Below are 17798 nucleotides of genomic sequence, written 5' to 3'. Positions count from 1 at the left end.
AAATTGGATCACACTGAGCAGCCATCATCTTTTACATTCTCCTTTCCTATTGTCATACCATGTTCTCCACACTGGAATGGGAACTGTGAGAGGTAGAGTTAGTCAAGCGAGACAAGTGATCCAGAGGAGAGAAGGGTCATCACGTTTCATGACAACCGTGTTGATGATGGTGGACCGACTTCCTTAATATGCTTAGATGTTAACAGCTACCAACAGGGTGTTCCTTTTATGTGCAAAGATACTTCTAAGTCTTCCTTTCTTTACCTTAAAGAAACTCAAAAGCATTAATTCGTGATGTCTGCCAACATCTTCAGGTAGCAGATTTCAATGGATATAGCAACTAAATCACAAACAAAGCAACGAAAGTAAAATCTGCTGCACCGGATACACAACCCAAATTAGATGTGGGAAAGAATGGTGACCAAAAGGGTGAAGAAGAGCTGTTTCTCCCTGCTGTTCACTGGTGATTGGCAGATACACTGCCAGGTGTGGAATGCCTGTGTTGGGATGCTCACCACCAGGGATGGATGACATCATTCCAAATGCATATATGGCAAACAGGCTAACTAAGAAGTGACCACATGGATGTGACTTTGCAAAATAAGACCTTATTTAGCTGCATGTCAGCAATCTGGCAACCCCAAATATTTGAAAAATAGCCATAACTATAGATAAATATTTTTTTAATGTTTTGAGTGGTTAAAGTAGAATTTATAAAACCTATACCATAAAGCTCATGTACGTCCATTGTAAGTGAATCTACTAGTCCTATACCAAAGCCAGGGTTTTTAGTTTACACATAGTTTTAACATGCCTTTCAACTAGAATAGTGACTTATGTTGGGAATATTCTGGGTACTCTATTAAAATGCCAAGAAAGTGAGTCGTTCTCCCTTCCCCTTCACTGTTTTTGTTTTTATAGAAAGGAAGAGACTCTGGCTTTTACCTTTTTAAAATATAAACATATGACATGTGCTTGGGAGGATGATACATCAGGAATTAGGTTTTCAAACACACAGCTGAGTTTCTGAGAGAGAATGCCATTCAACTGTTTTATCCTCTGTAAAAATACAATTTCCCTTCTCTTGAAAAGGGGTTTAGAATTTTGTCTGTAAGTGTATAAAGGTTCGAAATAAAACTGAAAAGTCTTCTTGTATGGCAAAGAGCTCATAATGAAAAGATATTTAGATGAGTTAGGCCTGTAAATCAGAAATACGCAGGATATATCCGACTCCTTGGGAACTTTCAAAAACAGCACCAGTATTTCCAAGGCACTCCATTCATCCTCCCAAGGGCAAATTTGGAAACTGACAATTTAGCTGGGCATTAGAGAGTCAGTGCATTACAGAACATGGTGGGGTGGGGTAAGCAAGCCTTCTCTAGGTTTTCATATTTGAAGACCCAAGTTCAAAGTGCTTCTTGGAGTTTCAGCCAAAATATCCTCCCACCCCAGACTTCTCTTCCTGAGCAAGTCTTTGGGTTTTCAGCTTAATAATGAAAAGGCCTATACTTCAGTCCATGCCCTCAATGGATCCTGTGACTGTGTCAGAAGACACAGCTCCATATCTAAGAGTACAATTAAATTTTATTTCAAAAGTACAGCCCGAGTACCCTCTGGGTGCTGGTGTGACCATGAAGAAGGTATATGGAAGCAGGGACTACCTGCTCCCTCTTAAGGAGCTGACAGCCAGGAGAGGAAAAACAAATGGGGAATATGTGAAACGATGCAAGACTGATCCTAAACTGAATAAAAGTAAGTGCTACAGGGCTTCCCTGGTGGCGCAGTGGTTGAGAGTCTGCCTGCCAATGCAGGGGACACGGGTTCGAGCCCTGGTCTGGGAAGATCCCACATGCTGCGGAGCAACTGGGCCCATGAGCCACAATTACTGAGCCTGCGCGTCTGGAGCCTGTGCTCTGCAACAACAGAGGCCGTGATAGTGAGAGGCCTGCACACCGCAATGAAGAGTGGCCCCCGCTTGCCACAACTAGAGAAAGCCCATGCACAGAAACGAAGACCCAACACAGCCATAAATAAATAAATAAATACATTATAAAAAAAAAAAAAAAGTAAGTGCTACAGACCTCAGGCATTCTAAGCAATGAAGAAGAAATGCTGGGAAGGAATGAGGGGTAGCTTAATCTATTGAACTGATTCCAGTATCCACAGACCCATTCTTCCATATGGACATCACTGTTAGGGAGTAAACTCAAAAGAATGGGGGGTGATGAAATTTCTAGTCACTCTATTCTACCAGATAAACTGTGGTCCAGAATTGGTTGAGACACATGATGAGAGATCTAGAAACCACATCACTTAAGAAACAGTAGAAGAAACCCAGAATGCTTGGCCAAAGCAGACTAGTGAATGACTGATGGCTGTTTTCAAATATCAGAGAAGGGATACATAAGGAAGATATGATCTATTCTGTAAGGCTATAAAGAGCAGAATCAGGACCAATGGATTGAAGGCAACCATTATAAAAGTCACAGAAGTTACACCAAAGCAGGTTTTAACTGAAAATAAAGAAGATAATCTAACAATCAGAGTGGCCCCAAATAGAATGAACTAATCAACTTCCACCAAAAATCCAAAAGCAAACATTCACTGATAGTCTACTATTTTCAGACACTGAAAAAAGTTTTAAATGAATTGTCTCATTTTCTCCTCATAATTTTATAAGGTTATTATTATCATCTCCCTTACTATTCATATTTCACAAAAAAATGGACAGAATAAAAAAATAAATAAGAGAGATTAAATAATTTGTCCAAACTCACACAAGTATGTGGCTGAGGCAGGTTTCAAAGCCAGAGTCCAAGCTATTACAATTATATTATACTGTTTAAAAAGGAGTTAAAAAATCAGAAAATAACAAGTGTTGGTGAGAATGTAGAGAAATTGGAACCCTTGTGCATTGTTAGTGGGAATGTAAAATGGTCCAGTTGTTGTGGAAAATGGTATGGCAGTTCCTCAAAAAATTAAACATAGAATTACCATATGATCCAGAAATTCTATTTCTGGGTATATACCCAAAAGAATTGAAAGCAAGAACTTAAACATATATTCTGGAAATAGATTGTGGTAATGGTTGCACAACATTATGAATGTACTTAATGTCACTGAATTGTACACTTAATGATTAATTTTATGTTATGTGTATTTTACCACAATAAAAAAAAGAAAAAAGAAAAGAACTGAAACATGTATTTGTACACACATGTTCATGGCAGCATTATTCACAATAGCTAAAAGGTGGATGCAACCCAAGTGCCCATCTTCAGATGAATGGATAAATAAGATGTGGTACATATATACAATGGAATATTATTAAACCTTAAAAAGGAAGGAGGGCTTCCCTGGTGGCGCAGTGGTTCACCTGCCGATGCAGGGGACACGGGTTTGTGTCCCGGTCCGGGAAGATCCCACACGCCACGGAAAGGCTGGGCCTGTGAGCCATGGCTGCTGAGCCTGCGCCTCCAGAGCCTATGGTCCGCAACGGGAGAGGCCACAACAGTGAGAGGCCCGCGTACCGCAAAAAAAAAAAAAAAAAAAAAAGGAAGGAAATTCTGACACATACTACAACATGGGTGAACTCTGAAGTCATTATGCTAAGTAAAACAAGCCAGACCACAAAGGACAAATACTGTATGATTCCAATTACATGAAGTACCTAGAGCAGTCAAATTCATGGAGACAGAAAGTAGAATGGTGGTTGCCACAGGCTGAGGGGTGGAAGGGATGGAGCATTCTTGTTTAATGGGTACAGAGTTTCAGCGTGGAAAGATGAAAAAGTTCTGCAGCTGAAGGGTGGTGATGGTCACCAAACAAGTGAATTTAACGCCACTGAACTGTACACATAAGGATGGTTAAAATGGCTAATTTTGTGTTATGTATATTTAACCACAATATTTTTTAAAAGGAGTGAGATGTTCATGGCTAGAAGTGTTCAAGTGGAGACAAGATGTCCATATGTCAGAGATGCTGAGGAAGGGATTATTATTCCAGGAAGGGGCTGGGTTAAGAGAACTCTGAGATTCCTTCCAACTCTAAAATTCTCTGACAAGATAAGCACTTCATCAATGACAGAAGTAAAAACCTGTTTTATTTTTCCCCCAAAAGACAGACTACTTTTTATCCTGGAGCTTCCCAGCCTGGACCCTGAGACAGCTGGGTCTTAGAGTTGGTTTACAATCAGATTCTCTCATTTTCGTAAAGCATATTACCAGCAAACCATTTCCAGCTCCATTTTAATGAGGACCAGTTTGTTATTTTTTTGGAAACCCCTGACTTCCATTGTTATAGAAAAGATACAAGAAAAGAAAACCTAGGTCTTGCAGTTCAAGAATTAATGAAGGCCCTGAAACAATTACGCCTTAAATATACAAGGGTCTCCTTAATGTAAATAGACTGTATTTCACTGCAAGTCTTCTTAGAACAAGGGATCCATTTCAGCATGACAGAGTGGGCGATGTAGCAGGACTATAGTGTGCACTTAGTTTTCAATTTTACTTCCGTTGCCGTTGAGTACTGTACAAATAGCCTGGCTTAAAGGATCTGGGAAACACTAGGCCACAGTGTGAAATATATGCTAATATAGCACAATTTATATAAAAATAGAGGAATGTAAAGAGCTAACTGAAGCCAGAGGTAGTGGCTCCAGCCAAGTGGGGTCTGAGGAACATTGATAATGCAAAGAGAATGTTGTTCTCATTAAAACCTCCAGGAATACTACCCTCAGGTTTTCTTCCAGTTTAAATGCCATGATAAATTAAAACTGAATTTCTGCTGCTCTCTGAAAGCAGGCGTATGTCTCTGCATTACTGAATCAGGGTATGACAGGTTAAATATAAATTAAAAGTCAGTATGACACAAAGATTAACATTCCCAGTCCCCACGGCTGAAGAGCTAATAGAATAGTGGGGAAGAGCTGAAAGTGTGTTAAACAGGCAGCCAGTGTGAAAAGTGAAATAAGCATGGTTAAAAACAGCTGTTGTTTAGTTACCGTTTATGGGTCAGACATGAGAGTTTCACACTCATTGTCTCATTTAGTCCTCATGATGTACGTTAAAAACCAGAATAACATTTATTTATATAATAAATTCCGCTGAAATCATTCCACAGCAAACCCATGGTGGACTCATCTATTAGCTCATTTCCAGAGGCAGGCAGGCTCTCGGACCTCTGACATGTTCTGATTACTTGGGTCTGTGTAACAGCATTCAAGGGGTAAAAAAAGCCAAGGCAGGGACAACAGAAAAGCCATTGATGGATTCTAGGTAATTGAGGCAGAAAACCTGGAATTTAAGGCCTAAAGGTGAAGTTCAAAAGTATATATAATTTATTAGATGGTGTGGGTTTGGTTCTCCTCTGCTACTGTCCATCTTCCATGCCATAATCCCCACACCATATGGCCATACTTTTCTAAGAACCCCCTGGTTAGAACCTTCACTGGGCATCTATTTCACATGAGATGAAGTCTAAAGCCCTCAGCAGAGCATGCAAAGTCCTTTATAATCTAGTCTGCCATTATTCCAGCCATGCTAAACCATAGCTCACCATTCCAAAGACACTTCACCCTTTCATGCCCTGATTCTCCTTACTGGGATGCTCATTTCCATCCCTCTGCCCTCCTCTAATTCATTCTTCGATATTCAAATCAGGACAGGGATTATATCTTTCTTATTTACTACTGTAATCTCAGTGCAAGGAATAGAGTTGGTGCTAAGTAAATGTTTATTGAATGTAAGAGTGAGGGAGATAAAGAAAGACATAAATAAAGGAGGGAGGTAGAGAGGGAGCAAATTGTCTCTTGTCTTTCATCCTTCCAAGCCATTCCCTCCTCTAAGCTATACAGAACGTAGTCATACACCCCTTTACACTGTTCTCCAAGCTTATCTATTGCTATGCTTTCTCCCCATCTAGACTCTCAGCAACCCAAAGGCAAGGACTGTGTTTTTCTAGATAGCCAATGCTTAACTCAGTGCCCGGCAGTAAACAAGAAATGACTGAATGAATCTTTTTGAAGTTCTTATAAATCCCACTTAAAGGAATTACTTTAGCTGGTAGTAACGTGGAAGTCTCAGGCAACATTTTTTTGTTTGCTTTGTTTTTGTTTTTTTTGCGCTACGCGGGCCTCTCACTGTTGTGGCCTCTCCCGTTGCGGAGCACAGGCTCTGGACGCGCAGGCTCAGCGGCCATGGCTCACGGGCCCAGCCGCTCCGCGGCATGTGGGATCTTCCCGGACCGGGGCACTAAGCCGTGTCCCCTGCATCGGCAGGCGGACTCTCAACCACTGCGCCACCAGGGAAGCCCTCAGGCAATATCTGGATCGGGTCCCTGTGATTCAAGTTTGGCAGACCGGGTAAACAACCATCTGACAAAATATGGTCCAAGTAAGGACTCTTTCTGTTTTCAAGAGCCAACCTAGATTTACGCACTGAAGCTCTTCCTCCTTAGAAAGCTCTAAAGGTCTCCCCTCAGAAGCGGTTTATACACACTTTTCACAAGCTTAGTTATCAGATTTCCCAGTCCAGAGTTGACTAGACACAACGAATGGACAGCAGGAAAGGAGATGGAGGCAGATAAACTAGAAAGCACTCTGAGGAGAAAGAGAGGGGACCCAAGGACAGCTTGGGGCAATCAGTCTAAACTCCAACAGACCCTGGGTCTGTACTATACGGCAGCACCGTCCAATAGCTCACAATGGTGACCGTGCATTATTGTGAAAAGGTATCCCTTTTTACGAAGACAGAGGTGTATGGGCAATCCCTTAAGGAAGATTTCCACTAAACAGCAAAGCATTTGGCATTCAATGGGGAATGCTTTGATTAGTTGGAAAATTCACTTAGGTAGAACAGCTAATGAGCTGACAATGCCAGACATAAAATGTGCTCCTATAGAAACCAAAGAGACTTCATATCGTGTAATCTGTCCATTTCCAGATACTCGACACATGGAAATGGACCAAGGGAAACATCAGCATGAAAATACACTTTAAGTTAGGGTCCTAAATGCAATTCCAGGAGAGGCTGTATTCCCAGGCAATCCCAAACCAACTGCATGGCCTTAAATGGCCCTCTGCACAGAAACTCTTTCAGGAGCTTACGTCTGATACAAAGAAAGTCAACATGAAGTCAACAGGAGCAGCTAACTTGAACACCCTAATGACATTTACAGGACTAGTCATGAATGCAGATTTAGCCGGGGACAATTCTCTGCACAAAGCAATCACTATGCACTGACTTTAATCCTGTGCCATGCAGCACCCTTTCCAGGATGGACAAATAGCAAACTTTAAATGTGATGGGCTGTGGTCTGGCTTCGCGGAGAGAGAGGGGGGCAAATACTGTGGTGGATGGGGGAGTGGGCAGCAGTATACAGGTCCCAAAGCTCTGTCTTTCATTGACCATTTTCCCTTCCCCCCATTCCCCTCTCCCCCTTAGAGACTTCCCTGAGTTTGAGGTTCAGTCTGGGGACCCCTTGAAAGAAAACATTCCCAATACCCCTACTTCCTCCTATTCGGCCACCCTCATTCATTCCACCTTATTTAGAACCCACACCTTGCCCAGGCATTAAGCTAGGCAGTTCCACATAAATGAACTCATTTATGTGACAGATTTGAAAACGACATGTTTCAACTTCGTCTTCATGAACTATAGGGCACATAGAGAGAGAGTATATTAATTCATAGACTGAGGTCTGTTTAGAAAGGCTTACGTGTCCCTTGCTAAAAGACAGAGCGGGAACTATTATTTAGTAATCACCTACAGTAAGCCACACGGGGTGGGGTACTTAGTATCCCTTTGTTTCTTATTTGATCTTTACAATAACCTGGCAAGGAAGATGAGGAAACTGTGGCTCTGAGAAATTAATCTCAGCTCAAAATCATGCAGCTGGTTGGTGTCTCTAGCTAGAGCCTGGATTCAGACTTAGGTCTGTTGGACCTTGAAGGCCTAACTTACTCCACTCTACCATTTTTATTAAAGAATCAGGACATTTGCCCTTTCAACAATGGGGAGCTAAAGGAAGTTTTAGAGCTGTGATCTGATGTGATAATATCCTAAACCAACCCATTTGGAAATCCTGAGGGACTACAAGGTACCAGCCCCATATGCCTGCCTTACTGAATATTTCTAAAACCTTAAAACCTTGTTCGAAGAAGCTTCAAGAACAGTCCTAACTGGGGAATGTAATCATAGCTCCAGAACCCTGAAAGGTGTGGAAAGGCCAACTTCAACTTTCTTAGCCATCACTTCTAGAGGGGTCTTCCTTCCCCTTGTTGCCCATTTCTCAGCAGTGTGGGCAGAGAGGTTAGGACACTGGACAGTCTTTCTCCCCAATCTCAGTATCAACCAATATCATCAATATCAAGCAGAGGACTTGCTACCAGCGACCAGGCTTTGGTAGTCTGGGAAGTAGCAAAGAATAAAGAAATTTTAGAGAGCAATTCAGACTATCACACAGTATCCCCTGGACCTTAGTTTCCATATCTGTAAGATGGGGGAGGGTGGTAAAATTTCTTTCTGGTGGTTGTTATAGCAATCAAAGAGATAATGCATATAAATTATAGAGCATAATGCCTGGCACACTGGAGGCTCTTAATCATCAGTCAGCTGAACTTAGTATCTTTAACATTCTCTTCTTGTGCTGTTCATAAATATTTTGTGAGCTTCAGAAATCACAATAATGGCATGAGGCAACATTTACTGAGTGCCTACTACGTGCCAGGCACTGTTTCAATTACTATTTAATCATCGTAATAATGTTAAAAGGTAGGTACTACTTTTATTCCCGTTTTACCAGTAAGAACACTAAGGCACAGATGAATTTGCCCAGGTTATATATCAAGTTAACTAGGGAGTCTGGTTGGATGTCCCGCTACTCCACGTGTTGTAACTACTTTTGCTATTATTTTGTACAATTATCATAGCTCCCTTTAGTCCCAAAGGAATTCTCATCTAACCCCTTGAAAGCAGTTCCTAGGAATACTCTAATTTATCAATAGCATATATCTTAAACTCCCAGAGTCTGAAAGGGCATTCAATTCTCTGACACTTAATGCAGTCTCTTCAGTTTAACTTCCTGGCTATTTAAAGATGTCTTGAGTTTGCTCCAAGTTTACTGAGTCTACCCAGAAAACAAAACCTTCTTAATGGCTTTGGTTTTGTAGACTTCGTAAACATTCTTAGAATGATAAAAGGATCACATGTGGTGTTATCTTATTGAATAATGGTCTGGTGTGTCTTCTCCTAAATGAAATGTTGGAGCAGTGTTTTTGTAGGCCAGTGATACATTAGAATAATACCATATATTTACACAGTGCTTTGCAATTTTCAAAGTGCTTTCCCAATTACTGTCTCATTTGATCCTCACCGCAGGCTTGCAAAGCAAGCAGGGCTACTATTATAACCAGCCCCATTTTATAGTCAATGTGCTCAAGCAGAAAGTATCCTGGGCTTTGAAGGAAAACAGAATAGAGTTCTGTTCCTTGCTCCTCAATATTCTAGCTGTGTGACCTTGAACTAGTTTCCTAACCCTTCCAAGCTTCAGTTTCTTCATCTGCCAATTGGGCAGAAGAATTTACAAGGTTATGCAGAGGATCAAATGAGGTCGTCAGTGTAAAACAATTAGAACAGTGCCTGTCACCAATTATTTTATTATCATTATTATTAATTATTTAATTCTTTAGTTTTAGTATTATTTGTTACTAGACAAAACATCATTAAAAAAAAGAAAACCAAAAAGGAGGCAGTGAGAACAAAGTCCTGAAAACGAATTGGGCAAAGTGGGCTTTTATCCCCTTTCGGGCACTGGTTGCCAAGGAAGGGAGCATGTGACTTCAGTCATGTTATCCATGAAGAGGACCAGAGGAAGGGAAATGAACACTAGCTCACTTTGACAGCCCAGGAACAGCCCAGGAGCCCTCACTTTGGTGCCAGGGACCTTGGCTTGCTCAGAGCAAACCTGAAGCCCTGGGCCAGGCCCACCCTCCCCTGCCTTCCACCCATTTTCCCAGTGGCCGGGACCAGGCTGAGCCTTCCAGCCCAGCCAGAGGATCCCAGGACCCCAGGTTCTCAAGACACCACGAGGGAGCCATGCATCAGCCCAGTCTGGCAGGTTCTATATCCTGATTGTGCCATTGGATGAACTCCCTTCCTATCAGAGTGGTCCTTTCCGAAGGTAAAAAGGAATACTCTCTAGGTGGGGAGAGGAAAAACAACCCCAAGAATCAGACCCTGCCTTAAAGGCAAGCATCAATCCTAGCCTCTGGGAGGTCTCCCTTAGCCCCACATGGGAAGCTTTAACCTTCTCTGGGCTTCCAGCCCTAGCCCACCCCAGCCTACCCCAGGACAGACTAGACTACTGGGGTTGGAGCTGAACCTCTGTGAGGAAGGAGCAGAGATGGAGGAGCCTGTGGGAACTGAATCCTCTTCTGGCTCCATTCTGGGCTCAGGAGGCTACTTAACCTGTTTGACTTCGGTCTCCCCGTCAGTAAAAAACGATTGTCACGAGAATGAAATGTGACCATGGATGTCAGCCCTGAGCACCATACCTCCTGTAGAGTAGATGAAAAAATAAATGATGGTGGTCGATTTTATAATTACTGTCTCCGCTGTTATCGTTATTAATTACACCGAAGTGATGCAGGTTTCTCTGACCTGGCAACGTGAGTGATCCAGACAAGTGTGTATTTGTTCTTCTAATAACTCGCAGAATCCAAAGGCTGTCTGTCTTCCTCTCACAATCTGCTAATGTGATCACTACAGCTTCCTGGGGCCATGCCCATGATTGCCCTTTCCTGAAAACCCAGACTGGGGAGCTCTCCAGTGGAGAGGATTTTGTTTGTGGGCAGATAGCACTCTGGCTCCTGCAACAAGCATCCTTTGAGGGGCAAGTGCTGGTTGGCCCCCTTACACAGAGCCCCAGGGTGGCTAAAACCATCCCCACCTCCTTCCGTCCCAGAGCCAGGTGGCTGAGGCCATCTATGCCTTCTGGCTAAACCCAAACCCCATTTTCTAAGCTTAACATAAACCAAGTGAGACGCCTGTTGACAGATGGAAAAGGGCAAGAGATTGAAAGCGACTTTGTAGATAACAGCTGAGGTCTGTGTCTGCCCAGGCCCAACCTGACAGTTACCTTGCCGCGAAAATGATGCCATTTACAGAAGATTTGGTTAATGATAGGTATAAGGCCGATGGTGGTACTTTTCTAAAGTAAGTTCTCAAACTCTGAAAGTGGGACCTTAGTATTTGGAGAAGTATTAATATTCTTCGCTGGTTGCCAGGCAGGAGCCCAAAAAAGGTATGGCAGCGATATGAGTTCACACAGGTCAATCACTGTATTACAGGGATTAAATGTCTCACGAAGGTAGGGTCCTGGCAGTGTAACTTAAGAGAAGGGTCTGCATCAAGGATGTTCCTGGCCTCTCGTTTCCTGGAGGGACCTCCCACCACCTTCACAACCTCTGGCTGTTTCACCAAAATCCTCAGGCCTTAGCTGGCACATTCTTATATCAGAGAAACTAATACCAACTAGATTTTTTCTTTTTGTAAAAAAGTTGGACCTTTGATGCAAAGGGTTGAGTTAATTAATCCCTTTCTTCATTCATGGTTCATTATCAACACTGGTCCAGGAAAAATCCCTCTTTTATTTATTTTTCTGTTTATTCCCTTTAATCCACATTCCTCTCCCCTACCATAGGTACACACCCCACAGACTTCATGTATATGCTTTCGTTCCCAAACATTCTTGCAAATGTGCATTGTCATTTTGTGTGTATGCATTTTTAATTTTTTAATTGGAATTGAGTTTTAGATCTGTTTCTTATCATTTTTACCCAGCATTGTACTTTCAGATTCATCCATGTCATTATCAGCGTATCTACTTCATTACTTCTAAGTGCTGCAACCTATTTATGCTGGTCTTTTGTCCTTGGTCCTTTCTGGGCTGTTTGGTCATTTTCCCCTAGACCTGTGCCCCTGAGGCTGACCTCTTCTACCTTGAATTGCAGCGCCAGCTCTTCCCTGGTCTCCAGCCTGCCATCCCACTCTGCAGATCTGAGACTGGTCAGCCTCCAGAATGCCATGAGTCAATTTCTTAACTCCTTATATATATATTGATATATGTCCAACTGGTTCTGTTTCTCTGGAGAACCCTGACTAATAAAGATGTGCACCCAAATTGTCTCCAATTCCCAGCTACCACCAACAGTGCTGTGATGAAGACCCTTTACATGTTCCCTTACAGAAGTGTATGAGAGTTTCTTTGGTTTATATACCCAGAGGTAAAATTTCGGGGTCATGGAATGATATCAACTGTATGGTGTTATAAACCATAATGCTATAACAAAATTAAAACATTTCACAATTATTTAGAGAGTGTTTACCATGTGCCAGACACAATGTGTGGGAACTAGCAACAGAATAATCTACAAAATCATCCTTGCCCATACTGAACTTTCAGCAAAAAAGTATATAAATGATCTGGCAGACTGTTGGTGCCTAAGAAATGTGTAATTATCACTGAGGCCAAAATTATCTACACCACAGCTTTTTGTCCATATGACTTTATTGTTCCATTAATCTTCATCAACTTGATTTTACTATTCCAGGAAATTCTTGGCCAGGAAGATAAAGGTTGCAAATAACTTCCTGAAAACCCCATTTAATAAACATCAAATTGATCAACTTTTCCATAGATAGCATAAAATGACTGTTCATTCTCCAACATTCTCACTGATAGTTGTGTTCACTAATTCTGAACAATTATATCTTGATCCTTACACAATCCGCCCAAGTCCCTGCATTCAAAGAACTGTCTTAACCCAAATCCCCAAACATAATAAATATCACAGCTTTTCCCTTTCTCCTCTTTCAAGGTAGTGTTCTCCCTTATCACAATAATAACTGCAGCTTTGGGCTTTCAACAGGTCATTAGGGTGGTTCTTTCAGGAAGCCAACATCAACTATCTCTATAAATCATGTCTTGTATTTCCTCTTCCCCTCCCTGAATGCAGAAATAAAAGCGGTGGTTTGGGATTAAAATCAAGATCCCCTAATTCTAATCTCACTGGGCTGATCACAACCCCCAGTGTACATCCACCACAGATGGACATAACTTCTACAACATCTGTAAATGAAAGGGCAATGGTTGACGATTGCTAACGCACTCCAACACAAACTGGTATGAAAATCTGTTCAGGGAAATTATCAGCAACAAAAATGGCAGTTTCTTAGGAGGTTGAATTTAAGCACTCTTGCTAAGATCTTAGATGGGGAAGAGAGGATATGAATATTTTCCTTCTACAAAAGAGGTGAGCATTTTGGAACAGTGTGCATACCACAGCGGTATAGCTTGTGGGGAGCATGTGTCAGAGGCAAGGACAAGCAAGGTAGAGACACATAGGGATGATGGTGGAGATGATAATATAGTGGAGAGTGCCTCTGCCATGTTCTGGACACTGTTCTAAGTCGTATGAACTCATTTGATTCTTAGAACAATTCTACGAGGTCAATGCTGTTACCGTCTCCGTTACTGATGAGGAAATTCAGTGATGACGGGCAATCTTCCAGAGCTTCAGAATGACAGCCAACTTACTAGGTTCATTTTCTTATATACCTTTGAAGGTGCTAATGAATAAAGCCAAATAGCTGATGGAAGGAAGAGGGGGAAAAAAAACAAGACATTGAGAAACCAGGGATCTAGATTCTCCTCAGGCTGGAACTCTCTCCTAAATGGTGAAAAGTCAATGATGGTGTTACAGTACCACAGTTTGACAATAGTGTGTATCTAGTTAATGGCATGATGTTGCCATTGGACTAGAGAGTATGTGCATCGTATTAAATCAAATTGTATGTCTCTGTTACTTCCTGAAGTAATACTGGAAGTTTGATTTTTAAAGTGGGCCACTTTTCCCCCTCTGAGCATCTATAGCTTTCTGAAATCCCTAATTTCATGCTTAAACAGTCTTAGAAGAGCAGAAAACAGAGTCAGAGGGCATTAGAAGATCTGCATTCAAGCCCCAATTCAATCCTTTCCTGGCTGTTTCCTAAGGGTTATATTTTTTACTTCTCTGCACTTCAGTTTCCTTATCAGGAACATAAAAGGATTAGACAAGGTCACCCAACCAGCATTCACATTCCATGACATTACCTTTTGTCAACTCTACCAGGAGTGCATCGCAGGGGTATCTAGTTTTCCTGCGTGTTGCTGTTTAACTTATGAACGCATGTCTTGGCTCTCCAAAGGACTGTTAATTCCTTGAGGGCAAAACCTCTACCATATACTTTGTTCTTGAAACCATATAAAATACATTTTTTTCAAATTCCACAGCACTATTAGCCCAGTGGATGATCAAAAACAGTTTCCAAATGAATGAATGCACCCTGGCAAGCCATGATTTATGCTTCAGCCAATTAAATGCTATCCTTTTTAGCAATCCTCAGCATGAATTCTGGAAGGTGGCAAGCTGCTGCTTGTGGCTGAAACGATGGAAGCCTCTTTCCCAATCCCATTCACAGGTCCCTAAGGTGGATGAGGTACCAACCACCAAGGAAGTGCCTAATGGAATACTGTCTCAGCGGATTACACAGCATCAACCTCAGACGGGACTGTGGGATCTCAAAGCCAGGGAGAAATTATAAAACACTCAGAAATGTGCTTTGGCACAGAGTGGGGGCACTGTGGCACCGCTTCGTGTGTGTTCAGCAATTTCAGCATCCCATGATTTTTCTGTTTCATACTTCTGGGCATGAAATAGAAAGAATTCTGTGTAACTGCTTAACTGGTAGATAGCTGACCCCCAAAGAGTTCATTTCAGAGAACTCACCCAGGCAGCTAATTATACCATCACAGCTAATTATTGATTCACTTTTTAAAGACTAATCTTCCACTTTAAAAATCCATATTATCACTATTTCTAAGGCAGGAAGAAACAGAGAGACACAATTTAATGATGGGTCACTCACTAGTCGAATGCTAGCATGATTCATTAACAAGCTATACCATATTGTCAAAATACAGTACCGTAAACTTATAATCAATTTTTATTCATTTGGGAGATATTTCTAGCTTGTGGGGAATCCAGAGTCCTTGCTCCAGTATCGTCTTTTTTCCTCTTCCTCTGCCAACCATTTGATTTTAATGTTCATTAGCCCCTCCAAAGGAATGTGAGAAAAAAACCAGGAAGCCAGGCCACTGGACAGCAGTTCTGGCCGATCAGCTACTGGGCTAAAATGACATTTAATCTGTGCTTTGACTGTTCTTCTTTTGTTGCAGATAATAAAGAAACAGCTCTGATGCGAATAGAATGTTGGTGCTGGGAGAAACTTTGGAAGCCTTCTACTGCAAACACGCTTTATAGATTATAAAACTGAGGTACAAGGAGGCAAAATGCCTTGCTGGAGGTCACATAGGTAGCCAGAGGCAGAGCTGAAATAAGAATCCAAATCTTTAGACTCTCAGTTCAGTGCTTTCCCCTTAAACGTTTTAGTAAGTGTGGTAAAGACACAGGCTCAGAAAAAGACGTGAGAAAATAAGAGTTTATGTATCTAACACATTCTTAGGAAGATTCAAGTAATGTCCACATGAAAGACATATTCAATTAGTATTTTAGGAAAATTCAACTAATACTGATATTCAGTATTTCTTGACCGCCTACTATGTGCTCTTTTATTTTACGTTTTCTCATTTACTCTTCAGCACAGCCCAGTAAAGTTGATTTTAATGTTTCCTTTTTGCTGAGAAGGAAGCTAAGGCTCAGAGAGGCAAAGAGATTTGCTCAAGGGCACACGGCTAGTAAGGATTTAATTCTAGATTTAAATCCAAGTTTTCTGGCTCAGTACAGAGCTTTTTCACTCATTTCAGTACTTCACAAACTTCAAATATTCATATTCCACTTTCCCAGTATTTTGTTACCAGAACTATTGCTGATTTATATTTCCTTAGTTGATACACTGTTTTTACTCAAATAAATTTAGCCTTCACTTAAGATGTAGTACCCATGATATCATGAGTTTAGTGGATTAAATACATGAGTTATACACATAAGTTAAACATAAAACTTAAAAAAATTTTTTAAAAATTCATCTTTATGGCATCTGAAATTTCAACTGCAAACGGCCAACTACTTCACACTTTGAGAAACAGGGACCTCATAGGCATGTTGTAAGGAATAAATATATAGCACTTAGAACACTTAGGGCGCTGTGGCCATCGTTATATTATCATCATTAGTCAAAGCTTCCTAATCCTCGCTCCCATGAGAATCTCCTGAGATACTTTTTGTTTAAAGTTTCTAATTTTTTAAATTTTCATTTATTTTTGGCTGGATTTTGGGTCTTTGCAGGCTTTCTCTAGTTGCGGCGAGCGGGGGCTACCCTTCACTGCGGTGCGCGGGCTTCTCATTGCGGTGGCTTCTCTTATTGCGGAGCACGGGCTCTAGGCACGCGGGCTTCAGTAGCTGTGGCACGTGGGCTCAGTAGTTGTGGCTCGCGGGCTCTAGAGCGCAGGCTCAGTAGTTGTGGCACATGGGCTTAGTTGCTCTGCAGCATGTGGGATCTTCCCCGACCAGGGATCGAACCCATGTCCCCTGCATTGGCAGGCGGATTCTTAATCACTGCACCACCAGGGAAGCCCCCAGGGATACCTTTTAAAATGCATATTCTCAGACCCTGTTTCTGGATCTGGGATGAAGGCCAGGAACTGACTTTATAAACAAACATCCAGAATGTCTGCTTCTGATGCTTAAGTCATATTCCTAGAAACCCCGTAACACGATATTGGGGACTATACCATTGACCGAAGCAGGAGTCACTTAGCATAACGACCTCCATCAACACTTTAAACAAGCCTTGATATTATTTTGGAGTCACCAGATCACAAAGCTGAAGTGACTCCACAGGTGCCTTAATTTGGACCCTATTTCTATGAAGTGCTCCAGCCACAAAAAATCCCAAACGGGTTGTCATCAGCTTTGTTTTCAGAGGTCCTCCTTTGGCAGCCCCTGTGCGAATCTCTCTTTTCCCACTGGGACAGAGTAGAGATATCTGGGGGATAGAAGTTCACTCTCTTCAGGCCTCGCATTTTCATGGGTGGAATATCCCAAAGCAGTGAAGTCATAAATATGCCCCGGGCAGCCCAGGGGGAGCGTTTGATCTTCTGCCCAGTGATCTCTGCTTGTCATCTGCTCAGCCTCATTCATCACAATAAAGACAAGGAGCTAAATTAGAGAGCAAGATCCAGTGTTGGGGATCTCTGCGGAGGAGACAGGACAGCCGTCACCGTGGGACAGGCCAAGAGGGCAGGGGGCAAGGAGGTGGAGTGATTGTGGCAAAGCCAGGTGGGCCAGCAGGTGAGCGAGACCAGGAGAAGAGGAGAGACCCCGCCCATCCTCAGCACGGGCTCCCTGACCACGAATGTGGGCACTGTCAGCTGCACGGTTAGCTCAATACTCAGCATTTCAAGGCAGAAAGTGGTAACAACCAGCTATGTGTTGTTTAGATCTTCAGTCTTTAAAAAAAAAATTAATTAGCTGCCAACGTTGAATAAAAGCAAATTGTACAAGTCTGGATTTCTGGTTTTTTTGAAAACATGGACAATCTCATAACACTAGGTCCATAATCCAATGTGTCAACAATTGGCTAGAGTTACATAGTGACCATTTCCATTAGACAAAGTACTGATATCCAGTTGTGATGTCCACATCACTCTTCAACGGATTATATCCAACCTTGTTCACCCAAACACCTACCTGCCCTGTTGGCAATGGAGTTGGTAAACCACATGAATCCCACTTTACT

General features: G+C 42.0%; 1 protein-coding gene across 2 annotated transcripts in view; it reads right to left on the bottom strand.

Moving 5' to 3' along the window:
• Positions 1 to 17798, bottom strand: part of ROR1 (receptor tyrosine kinase like orphan receptor 1) — a 409006-nt gene that overhangs the window by 185589 nt on the left and 205619 nt on the right. The gene's annotated exons all lie outside the window — the stretch shown is intronic.

The sequence above is a fragment of the Stenella coeruleoalba genome (genome assembly GCF_951394435.1).
Source record: "Stenella coeruleoalba genome assembly, chromosome: 1".
Lineage (NCBI taxonomy): Eukaryota > Metazoa > Chordata > Mammalia > Artiodactyla > Delphinidae > Stenella > Stenella coeruleoalba.
This window is presented reverse-complemented; position numbering and strand designations above follow the sequence as displayed.